Source organism: Leptodactylus fuscus, chromosome 5, assembly GCF_031893055.1.
Source record: "Leptodactylus fuscus isolate aLepFus1 chromosome 5, aLepFus1.hap2, whole genome shotgun sequence".
Classification (NCBI taxonomy): domain Eukaryota; kingdom Metazoa; phylum Chordata; class Amphibia; order Anura; family Leptodactylidae; genus Leptodactylus; species Leptodactylus fuscus.
Genome location: NC_134269.1, coordinates 79,660,273 through 79,675,992, shown reverse-complemented (window position 1 = coordinate 79,675,992; position 15,720 = coordinate 79,660,273). Strand labels below are relative to the sequence as shown.

General features: G+C 45.4%; 1 protein-coding gene across 3 annotated transcripts in view; it reads left to right on the top strand.

Annotated features, from left to right (window-relative positions):
* RAB27A (RAB27A, member RAS oncogene family) overlaps positions 1 to 15,720 on the top strand; it is a 64,749-nt gene that overhangs the window by 11,696 nt on the left and 37,333 nt on the right. The window contains exon 2 of one of the 3 annotated variants that reach the window (XM_075273537.1): positions 1,202 to 1,312. The gene's annotated coding sequence lies outside the window, so the exon portion shown is untranslated. Of the gene's footprint in view, positions 1 to 1,075; positions 1,313 to 15,720 lie in introns of those variants that run through there. The other 2 variants (XM_075273536.1, XM_075273539.1) reach the window with 2 other exon arrangements.

The window sequence follows — 15,720 nt, the reverse complement described above, 5'->3', positions numbered from 1 at the left end:
ATTTAACCCCAGATGCAGGAGGAATCCAGCCTCCTGCACACTGTATACACAGCTTACTGAGCTGATCTGGGTCCTGTATGACCCAGCAGCTCTTGCAAGACGCTGCTCCCGGCAGATCACGTGGCCATCGGGTCAGAGGGCAGCTGAATTATGGCAGCGTCCATAGCGATTGAGAAGGCAGGGGAGGTAATAAATCTTCCCTGCCATCTCTCTGGGAGCTCCGGCTCCCAGCTTCAGCAGCTGCATGATCTCTGTGCAGCTACTGTGTTCTGACTGGGCGTACCGGTACATCCTGTCAGAACTAGGCAACCACTATCCGGGCGTATATAGTCTATGGGCGGTCCAGAAGTGGTTAACTTTATTGGCATCATTGAGTTCCTATCATGGTGCCTGTCATTTTAAGGCCTCCTAGACATGACATGTTTTTCACAGCTAGCACACCAACCCATTCATTTCTATGGCCCTGTACATGCAACTGTGTATTTTCATGGTCTGGTATATGGGGCTGTGAGCCGGAAGGAAAACTCAGGACAGGTCATATTTCTTTCCTTTTTGCGGATCATGCACACTGGCCCCAATGAATGGCGCTGTGGAAGCATGGGTGGCACAGGGACGACCCAGCGACACTCACCCATTTGTGTGCATGTTGCCTAACAGACAGAATGGCACAGCATGCTGAGATTTTGGTGCTGTGTGTAACACAGGCTCCTAGCAGATGTATTTGGAGAACAGACCGACTTGGCTTTCTGTGCTTTTCAATGTTTTTAACATCCTTTTAAATATGTGACAAAGTGGGAAACCTTTCTAATACAATACAAAAAGCTGAATACAGACTTTTCAGTCCATAAATAGACCCTAACATCCTTTTTCTACCATCAAATAGAATGGTTATAATGAGTATTTCTCTAACCTCTCTATCCAGCGAGCCCAATTTGTTCTTGAACTTGTGGCATTGTTAGTGGAGCCATTTCATAGCGTAGGCTGGGAGTTGGCTCCACCATGGAGGAATAAAGAGCTATGTTGCTAAGCTTGTCAAAAGAAAATCATTTGATCAGTCAGCAAGAACACATGACAAACAGCTGAGAGGAATTAGATGGTCTTTGCAGTGCGAATGCCATTGTGAGCGGCCGTGCACTTCCTGCAGACTCTTACATCAGATGTTCTCTATATGATGTGCTTTCACTCTTTTTTTTACCAGCAGCACAGAATTCCCACTTTTGGTTGCTGATATGTGACTTGAATAAGGACTTGTGAGCAGTGGTGTGTACTGGATCCTTCCAGCAGAAAATACAAGTCATTTCCTTCCTAAAAGGTATGGCACCTTCTACTTTATATAATTCCTAACTCTCTGCACATATTATATTGTTGTTTAACAGATACCCAGAACATCCCTGTGACTTTCTTCTTACTTAATCATGGATTAAGGTGAGAAGATTGTCTAGGACGATCGCTTTGAATAGCTCTGCTTGGACATTTTTGTTGGTCCGGTAGAATGATGATGCTGTATTGTCCCTTTTTATTCATCAGCACTTCATAGTTCTTCTCTTATTCCTAGATAACAGTCATAATGTGGGTCACAGAGGCCTACTTTAGAGGTGTCCTCCTAGTCAAAATTTTGTTTCACAGTCTTGCGTCTTCAATAACTGGAAAATGTTATATAATATTGCAATGTAAAAATGATCTACGTTACATTATACATGGTATTACATCAAACAAATGGCTACATTTTAGTGACTTGGTATTTAAAATCTCCTAAATACATCTTTTCCGAGACTTTATATAAATCTTTCCCTCCCTGAGAATTGCATTCAATGTGATTTTGGAGTAATGTATTGTTCCAGACATGTCAATGTATTTGGCTTAGCGATTACAGATGAAATTTCAATATGTCTTTACATTGCCAATTTTTTTTTTTATTTTTTTTTTTACTGATATATTTTTATTATTGTCTCTCCTCACTAGTAGCAAAGTTTGACACTCTTGGATAAATGTTAAAAGGGGTTTTCCAGCTATTTAAAATGTAATGTTCTATCATTTTAAGATTGGCAAGGGACCGACTTACAGGATCTCTGCAGATCAGATATTAACCAATGTTGGTGCGAGCTGCAGTGCTTCCTCACTGTACTTTTAGGTGCAGCTGTAGTGAATACTGCACAGTTGGGGAATTGTTGCCCTATCCTCTGCTTTGGACATTAGGTTTAAAAAGTTGGATAACTCCTTTACCTCACTTAAGACAATCCTTCCTAATGAAGAACTAAAATTTATACTAGAGTGGACTAAGATGATTTTGTAATACAATTCCACTGTTCTTCACATTGAGGACATTTTTGTTTGGTAGTCAAAAACATGGCATACTTGCTTCACACTTCATTGGGGAGGGGGCATTATGAAAAGGCATGGAGCTTAGTATGCAGCAATGTATAAAGTTAAAGGGGTTGTTCCATCACAAGGATCCTATCTATACTGCTAGTGTATGTGGATTTAAGACTTTTCCTAAATGCATTGCTTTATCAAAACTGCTTTGTTTGGCCGCTATCTTAATTTATTCACTTCATTGTTTACACTCCGTTTCTATGGCCCTTGGGATTATCTGCTCATTTGTTAAGTGATGTAGCTGCCAGCTCTCAGGGGGGAGGGAGGGGCTGGGAGCAGCTCTGAGCTGTTTGTGTCTTTTAAGTAGCGGAGCTTCTCAGAGAGCTCCGGGATTTCTGAGCTCTTATCAGTTGCCTTAATTGAATTTGGCTGATAAGGGCTGAGATAGGGAGTTCTTTACCTCTGTATGTAATGCAAGCTGACTCAAATCCAGCTCTGCTACATCAGCTTCACACTGTGGTAATTCATTTACAACCAATCCTGTGCAAGTGAAACCCCGCCCACTTATGTGCCGAGAAAAGCAGGAAGTGAAGAGAGCACAACAGCCTGCAGGTTAGTGAACAAGCATCATGGGAATACCCCTTTAAGACTAGACCGTCAAACTACACCAAATTTTCCAAAGTGTTTAATGGCGTTTGAAAATCTGGCATGTGTTTTTAAAGACTGTCTACTCTAAAGGTTGCACTGTCTCAATCTTGGACAGCATTACTTTTTCAGTGTTATAAGAAATTGTCTTGAATTTCTGTTCCTTTTATCCATAGACTTACTTACACATTGATTCCTTTTTTATCTGACCTTAAACAGGCCATAACTGTAGAGGATACATTTGTACACTCCTCTCTTTCTCTCTGGGCTCTTGAGTGGGTTTGAAGGATCAGAAAACACGGCTATTATACTGTATATGACAAATAAGTGGTAGGGACCTCGTTACAATGGATTTAGTAGAGCTCAGGTCCTACATGTTAGTATTGTGATTAAGAATATTAATCTTTTTTGTGTTATGATTTATGGACAATTGATTTTAGTTTAATGATCCAGTCTTATTTTTATCCTTTTAAAATTCTAATGTTTTTGTCTATAGCCCTTCATAAAGCCCTTCATAAAATCATGACCCTTCTCCTATCCATCACATGCAACCATTGCATCACTATCACATGACTGCACAGGTCACTGCCTTCCACGAGATTAGCCAGCTTGTCTTCTACTTCAGAACATCCAAAGTATTCCACCTGACCTCAACGACCCTACCAGACAACTTCCCGTTCTTCAGTTTGTTTGTTTTTTTGTCTTTAGTGCATGACATGGAAAAATTGAATATTAGTGGATAACTTCAAGTTTGCAGTTGCAGTCAACACCAGAAGTGGAGTGATAAAAAGTCCCATTTACTTCCTTCACTCCTTTCATGATCACACCTGCTGCAAACCTGACTGTGTACACCCACCCATGGATTACAGATTGGATTTAATGGGGTGTTCTGTTTCTTTAAAAAAAAATAAAAAATTTAAAACACCATAATAGTTTTCACAGGACTCTGCCTATTTAACAATTTTTGAAGGAACGGGCATGCACATCTTCAATATGATGTGTGTGTGTGTGTGTGTGTGTGTGTGTGTGTTTTTTTTTGTTTTTTTTTAAATTCTTCCTTGGAGGCAAATATCAGAAGAAAAGAGGATTTGGTATGTTAATTTCAGGTGCCCAAACCTTTATTGTGAGAGAGTGCCACATAGCCTATAAGAAGCTTAAGGGCTCGTTCATATGGAGTAAACGCGTGTGTATTATGGCAAAATACACATGGAAAAATACCCATTGACTTCAATGACATTTTTTTACACATGTAAAAAAAACACGTCAAAATACACATGTAAAATGTCATTGAAGTCAAAGGGAGTCTTAGTTTTACACGCGTCTGTATTTTGGCAAAATACACGTTTACTCTGTGTGAACGGGCCCTAAGAGTCACACTCTGTAATGGCAGAGTTGCGATTCAGGAAGAATAGTTTTAATGGTGTGCACGCTCCTTTATTACAGAGGGGAGCAATGGGGCATATACCATTTTGGCTAGGCCTATATGATGCTTTTGGTTGTGTGTTTGGATCCGTTTTGGGCTATTTCACACGTAAAAACCGCCTGGCTTATTTTGGTCCTGAAAAAAAACGCTTCCTAATTAGGAAGCTGTTTTTTGACCTTGAGGCATTTTTTGGAGCGTTTTCCCCTCCCCTAAAGTGAATGGACTGTAAAAAAAAAAAAAAAAAAAAAAAAAAAAAAAAGCTAGGCGTTTTCAATCGCGTTTTTTTGCAAAATATCGCTAGGCGTTTTTCGCCTTCCATTCACTTCTATTGCTTTCCTCAGGCGGAATCCTCCTGAATAAAGGTCATGTCGCTTCCTTTTTCTGCTAGCAGAAAAACAAAGTTAGCGGTCTTTATAGACCACCATTGTATGGAAGCAGATTTTGACGCGAAATCCGCTGTCAAAATCTGCCTCATTGCCCCCGTGTGAACTAGCCCTTAGGCTGTTGCCCACATACAGCTGATGTCAATAGAAGCTAATGTCAATTAGCTAGGAAGTGGTGGTGGGGCAGACTAGACCCAGAGCACTTGCCGGGAATAGGACTGTCCTTATGGCACTTGCAAGTTAATTTGTCAATACAAGTTTTTCACTGCAATTTGGTTGCTCTCAAGGGAAGGAAAGGTAAGCGTGGGCATGTAGAAGTACAGGGAATTGACATTCTCTCTACAACAATTACTTTCAATGTAACATTGTGATTTTAATGTCGCATAATTAATAGAGATGAGCGAACACTAAAATGTTCGAGGTTCGAAATTCGATTCGAACAGCCACTCAATGTTCGTGTGTTCGAATGGGTTTCGAACCCCATTATAGTCTATGGGGAACAGATACTCGTTAAGGGGGAAACCCAAATCCGTGTCTGGAGGGTCACCAAGTCCACTATGACACCCCAGGAAATGATGCCAACACCTCTGGAATGACACTGGGACAGCAGGGGAAGCATGTCTGGGGGCATCTAACACACCAAAGACCCTCTATTACCCCAACATCACAGCCTAACAACTACACACTTTACACACTCAATACCACCTCTCTGACAGTAGGAAAACACCTTGAAACATGTGTATTTGGCACTTGCAGTGAGGAGAGCTTGTCACCAGCAGTGAATTTGGCCCTTGTAGTAAGTTGAGGTTGGCACCAACATTTGTTTTGAAAATCAGGGTGGATTGAGCCTCTAACCAGCAGAGTTTGGGCAAATTCATGGTGGAGGGAGCCTCTAAACACCCCAGTTTGGGCAAATTCATGGTGGAGGGAGCCTCTAAAAACCCCAGTTTGGACCAATTCATGGTGGAGGGAGCCTCTAACCAGCCCAGTGTGGGCAAATTCATGGTGGAGGGAGCCTCTAAAAAACCCAGTTTGGACCAATTCATGGTGGAGGGAGCCTCTAACCAGCCCAGTTTGGGCAAATTCATGGTGGAGGGAGCCTCTAACCAGCCCAGTTTGGACCAATTCATGGTGGAGGGAGCCTCTAACCAGCCCAGTTTGGACCAATTAATGGTGGAGGGAGCCTCTAAACAGCCCAGTTTGGGCAAATTCATGGTGGAGGGAGCCTCTAACCAGCCCAGTTTGGACCAATTAATGGTGGAGGGAGCCGCTAAACAGCCCAGTTTGGGCAAATTCATGGTGGAGGGAGCCTCTAAACAGCCCAGTTTGGACCAATTCATGGTGGAGGGAGCCTCTAAAAAACCCAGTTTGGACCAATTCATGGTGGAGGGAGCCTCTAAACAGCCCAGTTTGGGCAAATTCATGGTGGAGGGAGCCTCTAACCAGCCCAGTTTGGACCAATTAATGGTGGAGGGAGCCTCTAACCAGCCCAGTTTGGACCAATTAATGGTGGAGGGAGCCTCTAACCAGCCCAGTTTGGACCAATTAATGGTGGAGGGAGCCTCTAACCACCCCAGTTTGGACCAATTCATGGTGGAGGGAGCCTCTAAACAGCCAAGTTTGGACCAATTCATGGTGGAGGGAGCCTCTAAAAACCCCAGTTTGGACCAATTCATGGTGGAGGGAGCCTCTAACCAGCCCAGTTTGGGCAAATTCATGGTGGAGGGAGCCTCTAAACAGCCCAGTTTGGACCAATTCATGGTGGAGGGAGCCTCTAAACAGCCAAGTTTTGGGAAATTCATGGTGGAGGGAGCCTCTAACCAGCCCAGTTTGGACCAATTAATGGTGGAGGGAGCCTCTAAACAGCCCAGTTTGGGCAAATTCATGGTGGAGGGAGCCTCTAAAAAACCCAGTTTGGACCAATTCATGGTGGAGGGAGCCTCTAACCAGCCCAGTTTGGGCAAATTCATGGTGGAGGGAGCCTCTAAACAGCCCAGTTTGGGCAAATTCATGGTGGAGGGAGCCTCTAACCAGCCCAGTTTGGACCAATTAATGGTGGAGGGAGCCTCTAAACAGCCCAGTTTGGGCAAATTCATGGTGGAGGGAGCCTCTAAACAGCCCAGTTTGGACCAATTCATGGTGGAGGGAGCCTCTAAAAAACCCAGTTTGGACCAATTCATGGTGGAGGGAGCCTCTAACCAGCCCAGTTTGGACCAATTAATGGTGGAGGGAGCCTCTAAACAGCCAAGTTTGGACCAATTCATGGTGGAGGGAGCCTCTAAAAACCCCAGTTTGGACCAATTCATGGTGGAGGGAGCCTCTAACCAGCCCAGTTTGGGCAAATTCATGGTGGAGGGAGCCTCTAAACAGCCCAGTTTGGGCAAATTCATGGTGGAGGGAGCCTCTAACCAGCCCAGTTTGGACCAATTAATGGTGGAGGGAGCCGCTAAACAGCCCAGTTTGGACCAATTCATGGTGGAGGGAGCCTCTAAAAACCCCAGTTTGGACCAATTCATGGTGGAGGGAGCCTCTAAAAAACCCAGTTTGGACCAATTCATGGTGGAGGGAGCCTCTAACCAGCAGAGTTGTGGGAAAGCAGGGTGGAGGGAGCCTCTAACCAGCAGAGTTGGTGGAAATCAGGGTGGAGGGAGCCTCTAACCAGCAGAGTTGGGGGAAATCATGTTGGAGGGAGCCTAGTATTAGCAGAATTGTGCAACGCTTATGGTGGATGAGTATGAGGATGCGGAGGAATTGGAGAGGTTGAGTACAGACATGGAGTTTCATGTTGGGGTGCTTTACACAGGTGGGCACAAAAATGAAGGCTCTATCCAGTGGTGGTTCATTTTTATCAAAGTGAGCCGGTCGGCACTCTCAGCTGACAGACGGGTGCGCTTGTCAGTGATGATGCCACCGGCTGCACTGAACACCCTCTCAGATAGGACGCTGGCGGCAGGACAGGACAGCACCTCCAAGGCATATAGGGCAAGTTCAAGCCACAGGTCCAACTTCGACACCCAATACGTGTAGGGCGCAGAGGGGTTGGAGAGGACAGGGCTGTGGTCGGAAAGGTATTCCCGCAACATGCGCCTATACTTCTCACGCCTAGTGACACTAGGACCCTCCGTGGCGGCACTTTGGCGAGGGGGTGCCATCAAGGTGTCCCAGACCTTAGACAGTGTGCCCCTCGTTTGTGTGGACCGGTGAGAACTTGGTTGCCTACTGGAGGAACTGCCCTCCCTGCCGCCAACGTCACATGCTGGAAACATCTCCATCATATTCTGCACCAATTGCCTGTGGCAAGCATTGATGCGATTGGCCCTCCCCTCTACCGGAATAAAAGACGAGATGTTGTTTTTATACCGGGGGTCAAGGATAGCAAAGATCCAGTACTGGTTGTCCTCCATGATTTTGACAATACGCTTGTCGGTTGTAAAGCACCCCAACATGAACTCAGCCATGTCTGCCACAGTGTTAGTTGGCATGACTCCTCTGGCCCCACCGGAAAGTTCAATCTCCATTTCCTCCTCATCCTCCATGTCTACCCATCCGCGCTGCAACAATGGGACGATTCGAAGTTGCCTGGAAGCCTCCTGTATCACCATCACATCATCGGACAACTCTTCTTCCTCCTCCTCCTCCTCCTCCATTAAACGCAGTGAAGCGGACAGATGTGTGGACCTACTCTCCAGCTGTGACGGATCGGATGCTATCCCTAACTCCTCTGTGTGATCTGAGTTATCCCTGATGTCAATCAGGGATTCTCTCAGAACACACAAGAGCGGGATTGTAAGGCTCACCATCGCATCCTCAGAGCTCACCCTCCTTGTGGACTCCTCAAAGACCCGTAGGATGTCACAAAGGTCTCTCATCCATGGCCACTCATGGATGTGAAACTGAGGCAGCTGACTTTGTGGCACCCTAGGGTTTTGTAGCTGGTATTCCATCAAAGGTCTCTGCTGCTCAACCACTCTATTCAACATCTGAAACGTTGAGTTCCAGCGTGTGGGGACGTCGCACAAAAGCCGGTGTTGTGGCACATGCAGGCGTTGCTGGAGAGATTTTAAGCTAGCAGCGGCTACTGTCGACTTGCGAAAGTGGGCGCACATGCGCCGCACTTTCACCAGTAGCTCTGGAACATTGGGGTAGCTCTTTAGGAAACGTTGCACCACTAGGTTGAAGACGTGGGCCAGGCATGGAACATGTTGGAGTCCGGCAAGCTCCAGAGCTGCTACCAGGTTCCGGCCGTTATCACAAACGACCATGCCTGGGCCCAGGTGCAGCGGCTCAAACCATATTGCCGTCTCATCGAGGAGGGCATCCCTCACCTCGGAGGCAGTGTGCTGTCTGTCCCCCAAGCTGATCAGCTTCAGCACAGCCTGCTGACGTCTACCAACGCCAGTGCTGCAACATTTCCAACTCGTAGCTGGGGTCAATCTAACAGCGGAGGAGGAGGCGGTGGCGGAGGAGGAGGCGGTGGCGGAGGAGGAGGCGGTAGAGGAGGAGGAGGAGGAGGGGGGTGTTCTTCTCGTGTCCCTGCCAGGAATGTTAGGCGGGGAGACGAGGTACACCGGGCCAGTTTGGGAAGCAGTCCCAGCCTCAACTACATTCACCCAGTGTGCCGTCAGTGAAATGTAGCGTCCCTGTCCGCATGCACTTGTCCACGCGTCGGTGGTCAAGTGGACCTTTGTGCAAAGCGCGGAACTAAGGGCCCGCCTGATGTTGAGTGACACGTGCTGGTGCAAGGCGGGGACGGCACACCGGGAGAAGTAGTGACGGCTAGGGACGGCATAGCGAGGTGCCGCAGTTGCCATCAGGTCCAGGAAGGCGGGAGTTTCAACAAGCCGGAACGCCAACATCTCCTGGGCCAGCAGTTTAGCGATGTTGGCGTTCAAGGCTTGCGCGTGTGGGTGGTTAGCAGTGTATTTCTGCCGCCGCTCCAATGTCTGAGAGATGGTGGGTTGTTGTAAAGAAACGCCTGATGGTGCCTTTGATGGTGCAGGAGAAGGAGATAAGACAGGACCAGGGGAGGATGAGGTAGAAGTCAACAAAGTGGCGGAGGCAGATGAAGTGGTGTCCTGGCTCGTCCTCTGGAGTGCATCGCCAGCACAGTCAGCAGTGGCAGTGGCAGAGGCAGTGGCAGTGGCGTGAACGGCAGGCGGCCTTTGTCCTGCCGTTGCTGCCTGCCACTGATTCCAGTGCTTGGATTCCAAATGACGGCGCATTGAAGTGGTGGACAGGTTGCTCTTCTCAGAGCCCCTAATCAATTTCGAGAGGCAAATTGTGCAGACAACACTATATCTGTCCTCGGCGCATTCCTTGAAAAAACTCCACACCTTCGAGAAACGTGCCCTCGAGGTGGGAGTTTTTCGGGGCTGGGTACGAACTGGAACATCTTGGGAGATTCCGGGTGTGGCCTGGCTTCGCCTAAGCTGCTGACCTCTGCCTCTGCCTCTAGCTACCCTTTTTGGTGCTGCACTTGCCTCAACATCCACACTACTTTCCCCGCTTGACATCCCCCCTGTCCAGGTCGGGTCAGTGTCCTCATCATCCACCACTTCCTCTTCCAACTCCTGTCTCATCTCCTCCTCCCGCACAATGCGCCGGTCAACTGGATGCCCTGACGGCAACTGCGTCACATCATCGTCGATGAGGGTGGGTTGCTGGTCATCCACCACCAAATCGAACGGAGATGGAGGAGACTCTAGTGTTTGAGCATCTGGACACAGATGCTCCTCTGTTAGGTTCGTGGAATCGTGACGTGGAGAGGCAGGTTGAGGGACAATGAAAGGAGCGGAGAACAGCTCTGGGGAGCAGGGACAGTTTGGGTTATTGTTCTGTAAAGCTTCGGAATTTTGGGAGGAAGGAAGACTAGACTGTTGGGTAATAGGAGGAGAGGAAGCAGAGTCTGACTGGCTGCTGGACAATGTGCTGTAAGCGTTCTCTGACAGCCATTGCAAGACCTGTTCCTGGTTCTCGGGCCTACTAAGGTTTGTACCCTGCAGTTTAGTTAATGTGGCAAGCAACCCTGGCACTGTGGAGTGGCGCAATGCTTGCTGCCCCACAGGAGTAGGCACGGGACGCCCTGTGGCTTCACTGCTACCTTGCTCCCCAGAACCATTCCCCCGACCTCGCCCACGGCCTCGTCCACGTCCCTTTCCGGGAGCCTTGCGCATTTTGAATTCCTAGTTAGAAATTGGCACTGTATACCAGTAGTAAAAATTGTGGGTGCACGTAACCCCAATATATTCTTTGAATTACCAGTCAGAAACTGGCACTATATGGCAGTAGCAAGAAATGAGGGTATTTGTATTCCCAATATATTCTTTGAATTCCCAGTCAGACACTGGCACTATATGGCAGTAGCAAGAAATGAGGGTATTTGTATTCCCAATATATTCTTTGAATTCCCAGTCAGACAATGGCACTGTATACCAGTAGTAAAAATTGTGGGTGCACGTAACCCCAATATATTCTTTGAATTACCAGTCAGAAACTGGCACTATATGGCAGTAGCAAGAAATGAGGGTATTTGTATTCCCAATATATTCTTTGAATTCCCAGTCAGACAATGGCACTGTATACCAGTAGTAAAAATTGTGGGTGCACGTAACCACAATATATTCTTTGAATTACCAGTCAGAAACTGGCACTATATGGCAGTAGCAAGAAATGAGGGTATTTATAACCCCAATATATTCTTTGAATTCCCAGTCAGACAATGGCACTGTATACCAGTAGAAAAAATTGTGGGTGCACGTAACCCCAATATATTCTTTGAATTACCAGTCAGAAACTGGCACTATATGGCAGTAGCAAGAAATGAGGGTATTTGTATTCCCAATATATTCTTTGAATTCCCAGTCAGACAATGGCACTGTATACCAGTAGTAAAAATTGTGGGTGCACGTAACCCCAATATATTCTTTGAATTCCCAGTCAGACACTGGCACTATATGGCAGTAGCAAGAAATGAGGGTATTTGTATTCCCAATATATTCTTTGAATTCCCAGTCAGACAATGGCACTGTATACCAGTAGTAAAAATTGTGGGTGCACGTAACCCCAATATATTCTTTGAATTACCAGTCAGACACTGGCACTATATGGCAGTAGCAAGAAATGAGGGTATTTATAACCCCAATATATTCTTTGAATTCCCAGTCAGACAATGGCACTGTATACCAGTAGTAAAAATTGTGGGTGCACGTAACCCCAATATATTCTTTGAATTACCAGTCAGAAACTGGCACTATATGGCAGTAGCAAGAAATGAGGGTATTTGTATTCCCAATATATTCTTTGAATTCCCAGTCAGACAATGGCACTGTATACCAGTAGTAAAAATTGTGGGTGCACGTAACCCCAATATATTCTTTGAATTCCCAGTCAGACACTGGCACTATATGGCAGTAGCAAGAAATGAGGGTATTTGTATTCCCAATATATTCTTTGAATTCCCAGTCAGACAATGGCACTGTATACCAGTAGTAAAAATTGTGGGTGCACGTAACCCCAATATATTCTTTGAATTACCAGTCAGAAACTGGCACTATATGGCAGTAGCAAGAAATGAGGGTATTTATAACCCCAATATATTCTTTGAATTCCCAGTCAGACAATGGCACTGTATACCAGTAGTAAAAATTGTGGGTGCACGTAACCCCAATATATTCTTTGAATTCCCAGTCAGACACTGGCACTATATGGCAGTAGCAAGAAATGAGGGTATTTGTATTCCCAATATATTCTTTGAATTCCCAGTCAGACAATGGCACTGTATACCAGTAGTAAAAATTGTGGGTGCACGTAACCCCAATATATTCTTTGAATTCCCAGTCAGACACTGGCACTATATGGCAGTAGCAAGAAATGAGGGTATTTGTATTCCCAATATATTCTTTGAATTCCCAGTCAGACAATGGCACTGTATACCAGTAGTAAAAATTGTGGGTGCACGTAACCCCAATATATTCTTTGAATTCCCAGTCAGACACTGGCACTATATGGCAGTAGCAAGAAATGAGGGTATTTGTATTCCCAATATATTCTTTGAATTCCCAGTCAGACAATGGCACTGTATACCAGTAGTAAAAATTGTGGGTGCACGTAACCCCAATATATTCTTTGAATTACCAGTCAGAAACTGGCACTATATGGCAGTAGCAAGAAATGAGGGTATTTGTATTCCCAATATATTCTTTGAATTCCCAGTCAGACAATGGCACTGTATACCAGTAGTAAAAATTGTGGGTGTATATAGCCCCAATTCTATTGCTAGGGGACTTGCAGGGTATTTCTGGGGTGAAGGTGGGGGGGCACACCGTTGGAACGGGTATCGGGGTATATATCGGGTATACGGGAATACACTGACAGTGTATTCCATTCAGGATCCTGGGAAAGCTGGGTTGCGGCGATTGAGCCCGTCAGTGCCACGTTACACTGACAAGCTTCTCCCTGGAATTTAGCTCTTACAAGAGCTGTTGTGGTTGTCTTCTCCTTCCTATCCTAGCCTGTCCCTGCCTACCCAGAATCTAAGCCCTAGCTAGCTGGACGGAAACCTCCGTCCTCGGTGAATTGCAAGCTCAGAATGACGCGAACCTGGGCGGCGCTGTTCTTTTAAATTAGAGGTCACATGTTTTCGGCAGCCAATGGGTTTTGCCTACTTTTCTCAACGTCACCGGTGTCGTAGTTCCTGTCCCACCTACCCTGCGCTGTTATTGGAGCAAAAAAGGCGCCAGGGAAGGTGGGAGGGGAATCGAGTAATGGCGCACTTTACCACGCGGTGTTCGATTCGATTCGAACATGCCGAACAGCCTAATATCCGATCGAACATGAGTTCGATAGAACACTGTTCGCTCATCTCTAATAATTAAAGGTGCCATTGTAGTCCTCGCCTTACTTCAATATAAATCTTCAGCCAATAGTAGCTGATTCACAGAAGTGAATTTCTGTGAACAAGTCCCATTAGAGTTCTTGTTAGATAATCCTGCCCATACATTTTAGGCGTTCCTGCAGACTGGGGACATTAGCCAGGGAGATTAGTCTAATGGTAATTGCTGCTGTCTGACAAATCCTTCCCTGCCAAGCTGCTCATCTGAGGACAGTCTGCAACAATGACAGTCTTATAGCATAGAGAGGGAAAACCTCTTGAAACAAATTTGGCCTTAAGCTTGTGAAGTTTGATTACATTAGATACCATGTTTTAGTACCAATATATATTGGCGGCCATTTTTGGGTAGCCGCTCTTGCAGTTCAATACAGGAGCCGGCCGGCGGCCATTTTGGGGTGGCCTCTCTATGCTCCTGTATCAAACTACAAGAGCAAGAGAAGCCAGAAGAGGCGGAGTTGCTGCAGAAGAAGGAGGTGGCGCAGGAAAGAGCTCTGGGCAGCAATGGGGATGCGCTCATCGGTGTTTCAGCGCTGGGGCCCACCCTCATTGCTCCGGAGAGCTCATTTGCATACCGGTTAAAACCGGTATTTCTACAGAACGGCGCGGTGGAGACCACGTCTAAAGGTAGGAGACGAATAGCCTTTCTTAAGGCTATTCCGACGTGTTCATTAGAAAAAAAGGTAGTTTAATGGTATAATTCCTTTAAGGACAGCCACTTTGGGTTCCATTGTGGTTGCACTTCCTCTTGCCACTTCTGTTTTGTCACACAGATAACATTTCTACAGAAGAATAACAATATCCTTGTAATTCACATCATTAACAAACTTTTGCTACTGCAGCTACTTCTGATCTACTTCGTATATGGCCAAAAGTGGTAAAGCTCTGTCTGTAATTTTGTGAATGGTATATTTACAGATTTCTTTAATTTCCCCATGTTCAGGAAGTGAAATGGTGACGGATCCAAAATTATAATTAATTCTGGGAACAAATGAAATAAAGGTCCAGTAGTTGTGGGCTCCAACCACCATGACCCACACCTCTCTCGAACAGTCGTCCTATGACCGATAAGAGTATAGATGTGGCCATACATACACGTTAACTATAGGAGATGTGGAAACAGTGTAGCATAACCAGTTTTGCTGTGTTTATAATCCAAGATTACAAACACAGTAATCTTATTTGGGAACTGAATAGAGATTAAACTAGGGTGGAGGGGCCACAGTTCTAGAGATGGATTGAGGCCCACCTCTAGGACTCGCATCTATTAGATAACTATGGTATATGGGAGCTATTGACCTGTCTGAGACGGGGAAAATTATTTAAAGTGTAGATTCACTCCAGGAACACTTATTAACTATGCTAGGCCCTTATATATGGTTTTGTTTTGTAGGCCTATTAGCATAAAAAATACAGCAAAAAGTTATTTTTATAAGTTACCATGCTGTAAGCCATCATTGCTTACATAAAATGACAGATTCCATTCTTATTTCTTTTACTATGATCTACTTAAGGCATTTTACAGCAATAGACGTCAGAATATTTGGAGCACAGGGCTTTGGCCTGGGAAAGGATTTACATAGTTTGGTTCTTTGCCAAGATGTCTGTAATGTGGGAACCGTGGCTATGTCTGGCGTAATCCTGAATCTATTGTACCTTAGATCATCTGTATTTATTCTTATGTACATGCCAAGGAAAATGTCAACAGCAATTAAGTACATTTTCCCTTTTCCATTGTGTACAGCATTTAGTATTGATAAGTATCAGTTGTAAATGGTGTGGTTTTTTTAAAGTATGTGTCTTTTGTAGGACTGTCTTATTTTATTTTATTTTTTTTTTTTGATTGTTCAGAACAAATTTGCACAGTCTTGGGTTCTATTAATTTATCGACTCTCCTAACATCCTCCCGTAGTGTTTCTGTGACTCCTGTTGCTATAACTCTGTGTTGTGATGTGCTTCTGTTTATTCCTCATAGAAATTTAGGAATAAATTAGCAAGTAGGTGCAGTCCATTCCCTTATCAAAAGGCCCCGCTCTCTCTCACGGGCTGCACTGAATGTACCACCGCTG